The following is a 9,672-nucleotide window of genomic DNA, read 5'->3' on the forward strand; positions in this document are numbered from 1 at the left end:
CTTAATACTTGAGACCGCGTTACGCCAAGTTTTTCGACCTAGGAACCTTCTTATCCTATTCGATCTACGACTATGGCCACAGATTCATAAAGCATAAATGCATCTCCAAGTGTATAGGAGATATCTCTGTCACATACTGACAGGGGTCGATCAATCTTCTTGGAAATCACCATCCTCGTTACATCCTCCGACTGCACTGGAGAAGGCTTGTAGATCAAGTCTACGATACAATCACCTCTTGCACAGAGCCAAGATATATAGCCATCGTATACATATGCCACCGTGAATCCTCAAGTCTGATTACTACTCCCGTAACATTGGACCGGGGACTCATGTCATACCAACGAGGCCTCTAAGGCTTCCATATGATGATCCCCGCGAGTCAGTTTTGTCAGTTGACCACCCTGTCAATTGACCCACTGAAATTGCATAGACGTCCAACGTCTTTTGCCGATGTAATGCAGCACTTATCCAATGAATGCAATACCCAATGCAAGTCTTAGTAAGACTCTCAATGTCCGGTCTCAAGGTCCTCGACTTGAAACATTTCAAATCGACCCTCAAAAGTTGGTTTCATAGCCGCCATCTATTGCGCAGCCCAACTACATGTGTTATAAGTGGTCTGTGGGTATTTGTGGTGACGTCAAAACAATACTTAACGTAATTTGGTAAGCACAATAGATACATGTGCCAATTATGAATATGTACCACATGCGTTTAAAGATTGCTTGAATGGTTCTCAAAACCTTTAATCTAATTGTCTTTTAGTCACCTATTCCAACAATCTCTCACTTGATCTTAAAGCTAATTATTCATGTTTTCATATCAATCTGATTATGAGCAATCTATGATACCGGCTAGGTCTTATGGCTCTATGGTAGTTTTTATTGATGTCCTGCGGTGCAATCGCACGTTACATCTTCCTATCATCACTCCAAGTAGATGATTGTGTCTAAGATTTTTCCTTGGACCTGTGATGAGATCTCGAGCCTTTTACCTTTTACCTTGTACCATAGCCTAGTTGTCATCCTCCATCGTGACTACTGGCGCGGCTATGCTAGGTAGCATACCCAACAATCAGGCGTTGTTTTTCAATCCTAACCTTTTCCCAATATAACTTTTAAAATTGCCATATATTCAATTTTCCATGATGAAATTCCTTGTGGTATTCCACTTGGAACCTTTCCAATATTACCACATTATCATAAAGCTTGAATGCATGCTCGTTTTGAGATTAAAAATTATTCATATGATGTGGGAAACTATTATCGCTACAGCCTTCCAGAATCAATTCTCCATTAGTGTGCGTCAAGAGCTCTTCTTTAATCCTTATTCAGGTATTAAAGATAGCCCTTGAACCATGTCTGTTACGTCTTCGTTGCACACTCAATATCCATTGTTATACTTAAAAACATAAGCAACATCAGGTTCAGTGCACCAAACGACATTCCTATGCTGCTCATAGCAAAGACGTAGGGGATGTCAAACATCTAAGCTTCCTCATCAGTTTACCACGATTGAATCTTAGATAGCTTATCCCTATACAGGAATTCAATCCTATATGGAGATTATATGAACAATTATTCGTGTTTTAGACTACCAAGACGTCTATGTATCATTCCAAATGATCGAGATGTTTTTTTTAACATCTAAAACACTTGGAACACAATTGAGCTCCCACTGAACTTCTACCTTGTTCTTGACCGAGTCATGTACCTCATGAACTTATCAAAACAAGTATGTAGGACGTTCAAACCTAGTTTGAACTCCATAGTGGATTTTATGACTCCAAACCATTTATCCAGATCGATGTCCTACTTCGCTTCTCCTCATCAAGTTTCAGAAACTTGTACCTTTCAGGTAACTGGAGTTTTCTGATCGTCCTTTGGAGAACTTAGACATGATCAGTTAAGTTTTCATTACAAATGATTTTTTTATTATTCCATAATGAACCTATATAATTTGCCTCCAACTAATCCTTTGACGTATGCGGGACCATTCCTCATATTCAAAACTTTTGCAGGACACAGGTTTTCTAATCCATATCAAATATGGTGCCTGGATTATGACTTTAAGAAAACACCATAATTTTTCAACTTGACGGTTTCCAAAAGTCCTCATCAAGATGGGGCAGCTAATTTAGTGAAACAGCAATAGAACCACATCCAACCAAGGTTCAAGTTCTTCCTCACCAGAGAAAGTTCAACATCGTCTCTTCTGAAGGAATTTCACTGAACGAGAATTTCATTCTCATTTGGATATTTCAAGAACTCGCATTAAATACGCAATCGATCCTATCTAAGGGTTTGTCTCCATAACCAGTTTGGTTCTCCACCTGAATTCTAATTTATCTGAACATTCCAGAAGTCCTTAAACTTGTGAACCCTTTATTGGTATTTGTTATTTAGTGACTTACAGATATGTATTTTGGATCCAATCCAATAGTCATTTTTTACAAGCATTCTTTCTCCCACAAAGTGCTTTCCTTGCTTTCTTCCTTCTCAGAAGGATTCATAAGTTAGTAAACTCAAATTATTTGCTAGACCCTTTAAATCTACCAGCCTACTCGTCCTAACTAGAGGGATATAGCCTAGCTAACATTCCATTCTCTGTAAGTTATGTTCTTAGCTATATGTTTTTAGTATTTGTTTTGAGCATGCATAATCCAATTATGTAGTACGACAATTCAATAACTCAGCAGACTTAAAAGAATCTTTTATTGATCAAGTTTGTAGTCTAATTTGTCAAAAAATTGACTAACATGATCATGCTGGATTACATGATTGTATACTACTTTTAACATGATTACTAATAGCTAAGTTAACTTAGTCTTACTGCTCCTTAGTAATGGTCTAGCCATCTCCTAGCTTTAAGATTGTAGTCTTAGCGTTGTATTCCTTTTCATTTCTGCAAATCATTTGCAGAAAGGCGCTTTGAGGGCAAGTGTCCAACACTTGGGAATAGTAATCATGTTTGTTCAAGAAATGTCATAGCTTGGGTGAAGGAGAGTTCAAAAATACTCCCTCTTCTAATGCCCTTTGGCAATTTTATGCAAACATCTTATGTGAATTTTGACTGTAGAGTTATTTTTCCGTTTCCCTTTTACCCATGCCTATCAAGGCGACAAGAGCGCTTGCAGCGGCTGAATGCACCTTCATCCTTCTTTCTCATTCGACGCCCGGCACCCTTGTCTTTCGCTCTTGAGGTTGAAGCTTCCAAATCCAATACCGGCAGTCGCAAATTCTTCAACCGTTGCCTCATATTGGTACAACCATTTTTATCAACTTATGAAACGATCTTTCCAAGCCCAATTAGAGTTTATGATAAATAGGTCGAAGGAGGGATGAAGGGACCTGAAGGATTATGTCAATGTACATCTCTTTTTAAGATCAACATTGGGTCTCAAAGCTTCTCCATAAGGGATTGCATCTTTACCCCAATGTTTATGTACAGACGACCTTCAGCCATCTTGGCTTAAAGAAATGCTTTCATCGCGGCATATCCAATATGCCGGTTTAGTGCGGCATAAATTTGATTCATGTGGAGCATTTATTGAACCAACAATGTCCAACATGTCATACTGTTCATGGATGGCAGTAACAGGTATGACGATGCGGACCTTGTGATTGTCCATATGCCTTAATCCCATACCTCAATCGTTTCTTAAGAAAGGACTACTTTCGAGAGTCCGATGCAAGTGGGTTTTCATGACGTAAGCCTACATTCGGAAATTGGGGATAATCTTTCAACTTTCGCAGTCAATTTTATTGATTGTATTTTGTTAAATAAATCTCAAAAATAAAATAAAATTAGAAAATGGTATGTAAGACATGTATTCTAAACGCAAAGTAGAAAATAAGTACATTATTGCAACATTGTTTTGAGTTAAGACTCGATCTTTTAGTCATTAACTTCTCTCACTATTTCTACAAAATCCCACCAATCCCAAGTGGGGTTCCAAAAAATCCTTTTCTTATCGGCTTGGGATTCACAAGAATAATTTATCATGCTCCAGTTTTATGATTCACATGAAAAAAGCCTTGTGGGAGGCAACCAATGCCTTTCTCATTCCATGAGATTACAAAGATATTTTGCCTTACCTCTTCACATGATCCCAATGACTCCAAGCGAATCATGCTCCTCGATGTTAAGCCCGAGCCATCAACCAAATCACACCTCAATTGTTGCCCCCCACGACTAGTGAGACAGGAAAACAACGGGTGTGTTCCTTGTTATAACAATAACGTAGCTTGCCTTCTATTCCAAATGTGCCACGACTCGTGAGACCACATTTGGATAGCGATAGCTTCAACATAATTTTTTTATGGATGAAGGCCTGGACAGATCAAAATGTCATTTCGATCTAAGTCCATTATAGGCTTAATATTTAATTAGTGTTGGGCCCAACCCACCAACCGTATCACACCTAAACTGTCAGCCCCCATGACTCGTGAGACAGGGAAATAGTAAGCATCTTCCTTTGTTCATAATAATGGTGCAGCTTGCCTCTAGTCTGAATGTGCCACGACTCGTGAGACCACATTTGGGTAGTGGCAGCTTCCTCACCACATTATTGTGGATGAAAACCTTGGACAAATCAAATCATTTTGATCTAAGTTCATTTTGGGCCGTAAAAAAGCAAATTGGTCCAACAAAGTGAGAGTTAATTTTGAGTCGTTTGACTGATGCCTCATCAAAAAAATTGTGTTGCGTGCATAACTTAAATGCTAAAGCAATAAATAAATCATCATATGCAACGTAGTTAAACACGCCCTAGTGGGATGATCACGAGCGCAACATATTTGACCCACTGAGCCCGCAATGAATCTATGGTTACTCTAAGGTGGCCCTATGCTATTACAAAATATTTTACGCATGAACATATAGATGGGCCTTGTAATATCTTCATGGGCCGCCATCTCCGTGGACCTTCTGCTCCATTGACTTTTTTTCTCCATGGGCTTGCTTAAAATAAAACCTCACCAATATTTCTTATACTACTTTCATTACATTTTATAAAAAACCCTCGATGAGAAGTCAGGGGGAGTAAATTAGGAGGAAGATAACAATCCTTATTATTCCAAAGCTAAAAACGAGAAGAAGGGAGTAGATACCATTCCAACCATAAACATAAACATACAAAAGATCATGGTCTTCGTGATCATCCATCCATACATTCATGTAATGTACATCCCATGTAACACAATAATCCATGATCGCCAATATCACATAATAAGTTAAAAAAGAAAACACAGGTTCGTAATTTGCAATTAAAGGATGATTATAAATATGTGCATCCAATACTCATAATAAAACTAATTAATTATGCAGTTTTAATTTTAGGAAAAATCTTATTTTATCAAAAAATTGAAAACAGCATAATTAACAATGACGAAAAGTTCCAAAAAACTAAAAAATGGCCCAGTCGTCGGCTAGTGACCCTATAGCGCGTGCTGCCGTCGCCGCCGGCGTTGTAGGGCATATGCGCCTAAGCCCGGGCGTGCGCGTGGGGACTACTGTCCGCGCGGAGGCATCCACCCGTGCGTAGGGGCACGGGCGCCAGCTAGCGCGCTTGACTGTGCACCGGCAGCAACAGTTTTGCTGCGATTTTTCCTTTTTCTGTTGTGTTCAATCATGAAACAGCAAAAATAAAGCATAAACCCAAAAAAATTCTCAATTTTTCACATTCTTTAATCATCCATAAATTTCAAAGACCAAACTTTCCATTTTCATCACGTAAGTAATAAACGAAAGCGGTAAAACATGCTTCAAAAAACCGTAAAAAGAACATTAATCACATAACCATCAGCCGCTACATCAAATCATGCTCTAAAACCACTTGAAGGATCACGTGGTACAACCTGGGAACGCGCTAGCGGAAGCGATAAAATAAAAACATGCAATAATGAAAAATAAACGCCATAATTAAACGAATCCAAGGGGTGTGCCCTTGGAGTTACGGGCGTTCGATGTACTAAAATGAATATGAACTTGGGGCTGATGTAATATCACTAAAACTGAAAAACACAACGCTGAAAAATGAAATCTTTCGTTTTTTACGGTCGCTTGAAATGTCCTTCACTTGAGGGTCCAACATAACAGACCTCTAATTCGTCCACACTACACCGGAGTTGGATCTTTACGTCCTCTTGGCTAGAAAGAAGGAGATAAAAATAATTGCACCTTGTGCAAGAAAGAGAGGGGGTGGCCGATTGCTAGAGGAAGAAGAAAGGGAATTTTTTAGTTGTGTAATTGTGTTTACAATTATTTCCAAATAATTATATTGCACATATGTATACCTTCTTTGTTAATTATGAATGTGTATAAATATATTGTATTATCTACAAGGTATATTTCTCTTTATTCCAAATCAAGAGATCCCCAAAAATGATTAGAATTGCAATTTTCAAAAAATACAATTTGCTAGCCATTTATTTTCTTCCATGGAATTTTTCATGTACTCAAAATTGGTGGCTTGGCCAATTTTCACCTTTAAAAATCACCAGCCTAATGATTTTTTATTTAAATCTAATTTAATAAAAAATTCATTTAATTAAGACTAACTTGTATTTAATATAATTAAATACATAAGCCAAATTATCCTTAATATTTAATAACATCTAACTTATAAAATTATATGGACAAGCCCAAATGTCAATTAATGCATTAATTTATTCTCGGGCTCTTTTCCATCCAATGGATATCTCTTTGTATGTTATCCAATTACTTGTGGAATTAATTTTAAATTAATTCCTTGTTCCTTTCCGGTGATTTGCGTGGAACTCTTTAGGTTCACTTTTCAGCTAGATTTGAGCTAGTGGCTAACACTATTATTTATTAAATCTAATTTAATTAATAATTCTTGATTAACCTTTAATCAAGGAAGGTAGTCACCATGGGTGGCGTCTAGCAACAGTCGATGGCGCTAGAGACTAGGTGAATTACCGTGTAAATATTTAGGCTCTCGAGTCCATACGGGTACGGTCCTTCCGTCTATCGTCTCCCGGCCAAAGTCTAGGGTATGGAATTAGGTGGCGGTTCCCATCATTGATTATGCATCTATGCTTAACTTGAGATCGCTTTACGCTAAGTTTCTCGATATAGAAATCTCCTTTTCCTATACAATCAATGGTTGGGGCCATAGATTCATAAAGCATGAATACATCTCCAAGTGCATAGGAGATACCTCCGTCACATACTAACAGGGGACAGATCCTCTTTTTGGAACTCACCGTCTTCATTACATACTCCGACTGCACTGGACAAGGCTTGTGTTGATCATGTCCGTGACACAATCACCTCTCGCACAGATCCAAGATATAATCATCACATGCACGTGGTTGCCTTGATTCCTCAAGTTGAGGACTACCCCCATTTTATAGGAGCCAGGGACTAAAGTCATACCAACCAAGCCTCTAAAGCTTCCATATGATGACTCCCACGAGTTAGTTCAGTCAGTTGACCAGCTTGTTAACTAACCCACTAAAATTGGATAGACGTCCAACATCTGTTGTCGATGAAAGGCCGCACTCGTCCAATGAATGCAATACTCAGTGCAAGTTTCAGTATAACTTTCAATGCCTAGTTCGAGGTTCTCAACTTGGAAAATTTAAGACCGACCCTTAAAAGTTGGTTTCATAGCCGTCATTGAATTCATAGCCCAACTTCATGGGTTATTAAATGGTATGTGGGCATTTGTTATGACGTCAAAGTAGAGCTTGGCGTAATTTGGTAAGCACAACAGATACATGTGCCAAGGATGAATACTTACCATATTCGTTGGGACATTATTTCTTAAGTAAAGATTGCTTGAATGATCCTCAAAACTGTCAATCTAATTAGCTTTTGATCACCTATACCAACATCTACGAGGGTCCAAACTTGGCTTCAATCCATCAGGTCCATTTTGGATCTCATGGCCTCAAGCCACTTGTCCGTTCGAGTCATTATCAGACATTACTTCTTCATATGTTCTTGGATCATTATCTAATTGGGTAGTCATCCCTAAGAATCTGTATCTATTAGGTGGATGGGTCACTCTAGTTGACCTACGGAGAACTAGAGTATCAGTAGGAGGCATAGGTTCAGATGGTGTTGTATTGTTTTGTAGAGGTGTTTCACTTGACTCTTCAGGTTGTACCTCAAGTTGTTGGTTATCCATAGGAAAACCCATTTCCAAGAACATTGTGTTTCTTGAGATAAAAATCTTTTTCTCGGAAGGGTCGTAGAAATAGTACCCTGCAGTTTCTTTCAAATATCCAATAAAAACCTGCACAAATTAGATCAAGATTCTAGTTTGTCTGCCATAGCCTTTTGATGTATGCAGGACTACCCCACACCCTCAAGTACTTGTAGGACACATGCTTGCCATGCCATATTTTGTATGATGTCTGAGGCACTGTTTTCTGCGGCGCCATGTTAAGTAATTTGGACGTTGGCTCAAGAGCGTATTCCCAAAAAGATAGGGTAGTTGAGTAAAACTCATTATGGATCGGACCATGTCCAACAGGATTTGGTTCCTCCTTTTAGCCATGTCGTTAACCTGCGGCATTCCACGAGGAGTCCACTGAGAGAGAATTCCATTCTCTTTGAAGTAATCCATGAATTCAACCACTCAAATACTCCTCACTTAGGTCTGATCGAAGGGTTTTGATCTTACGACCAGTTTGATTCTCTACTTCAAGTCTGAATTTCTTAAACCTTCCAAAGACCTCAAACTTATACCTCATAAGGTAAACATAACCGTACCATGAGTGATCATTGATGAAGGTTGTGAAGTATGAGTATCCTCCTCTAGCAGGAGTATTCATTGGTCCACAAACGTTCGTATAGATCAAATCCAACAGACACATCGATAAGCGTACTTTGACCTATAAAAAGCTTCTTGGTCATTTTTCTTTTCAGACAGGATTTGGCAAGTTGACAGATTGTCCAAGTTGTCTACCTCTAGACTTTTGGATTCCAACAATTTTCTCATCCTATCTTTAGAGATATGGCCTAACCTTGAGTGTGAAATCTCTGTGTTGTCATGATTATCTATTTTTTGTTTGTGTATGTTAGTCATAATCTAATTAGATTGTTGGAGAATATAAAGACCGTTAGCTAATGTACAAAGCAGATGAAGGTTGTTATCCATCATCAATTAAAAACCATTTTTTATTAATCGTATATACATAGACATCATTGTCTAAAACAAAATTGAAAATAGTATTCATGATCATGCTCGGTACACAATAACAACTCTTCAATTCTATCCGAATATGATCACTAACAGCTAAGTTGTGAGAGATCCTACAGCTTCAACAGTGACAGCCTTGCCTTCATCGAGCCTTAAGACCATCTCATCCTTACGCAGCTTTCTGCTTCTTTCTAGCACCTGCAAGTTATTGCAGATGTGAGCTTCACAGCCAGTATCCAGTACCCAAGAAGCAAAATTAGTTATCATAATCACTTCAATCACAAACTAACCTATGTTGGAGAGGAGTTGCGAGCACTCCCTCTTCTAAGGCCCCTTTCCTTGGCAATGAATGCAAATATCCAAATGGCGGAATGGTGACACTAAATGGGGCAACGCAGATCTGAGTGACACCACCCAGATAAAGAAAGAGGTCATCAGGCATCATCATTGACGACATCGTTATCGCCTTCTGTACGAGAGCGGCAGCGGCGACT

This window comes from Sesamum indicum, linkage group LG6 (assembly GCF_000512975.1).
Source record: "Sesamum indicum cultivar Zhongzhi No. 13 linkage group LG6, S_indicum_v1.0, whole genome shotgun sequence".
Classification (NCBI taxonomy): domain Eukaryota; kingdom Viridiplantae; phylum Streptophyta; class Magnoliopsida; order Lamiales; family Pedaliaceae; genus Sesamum; species Sesamum indicum.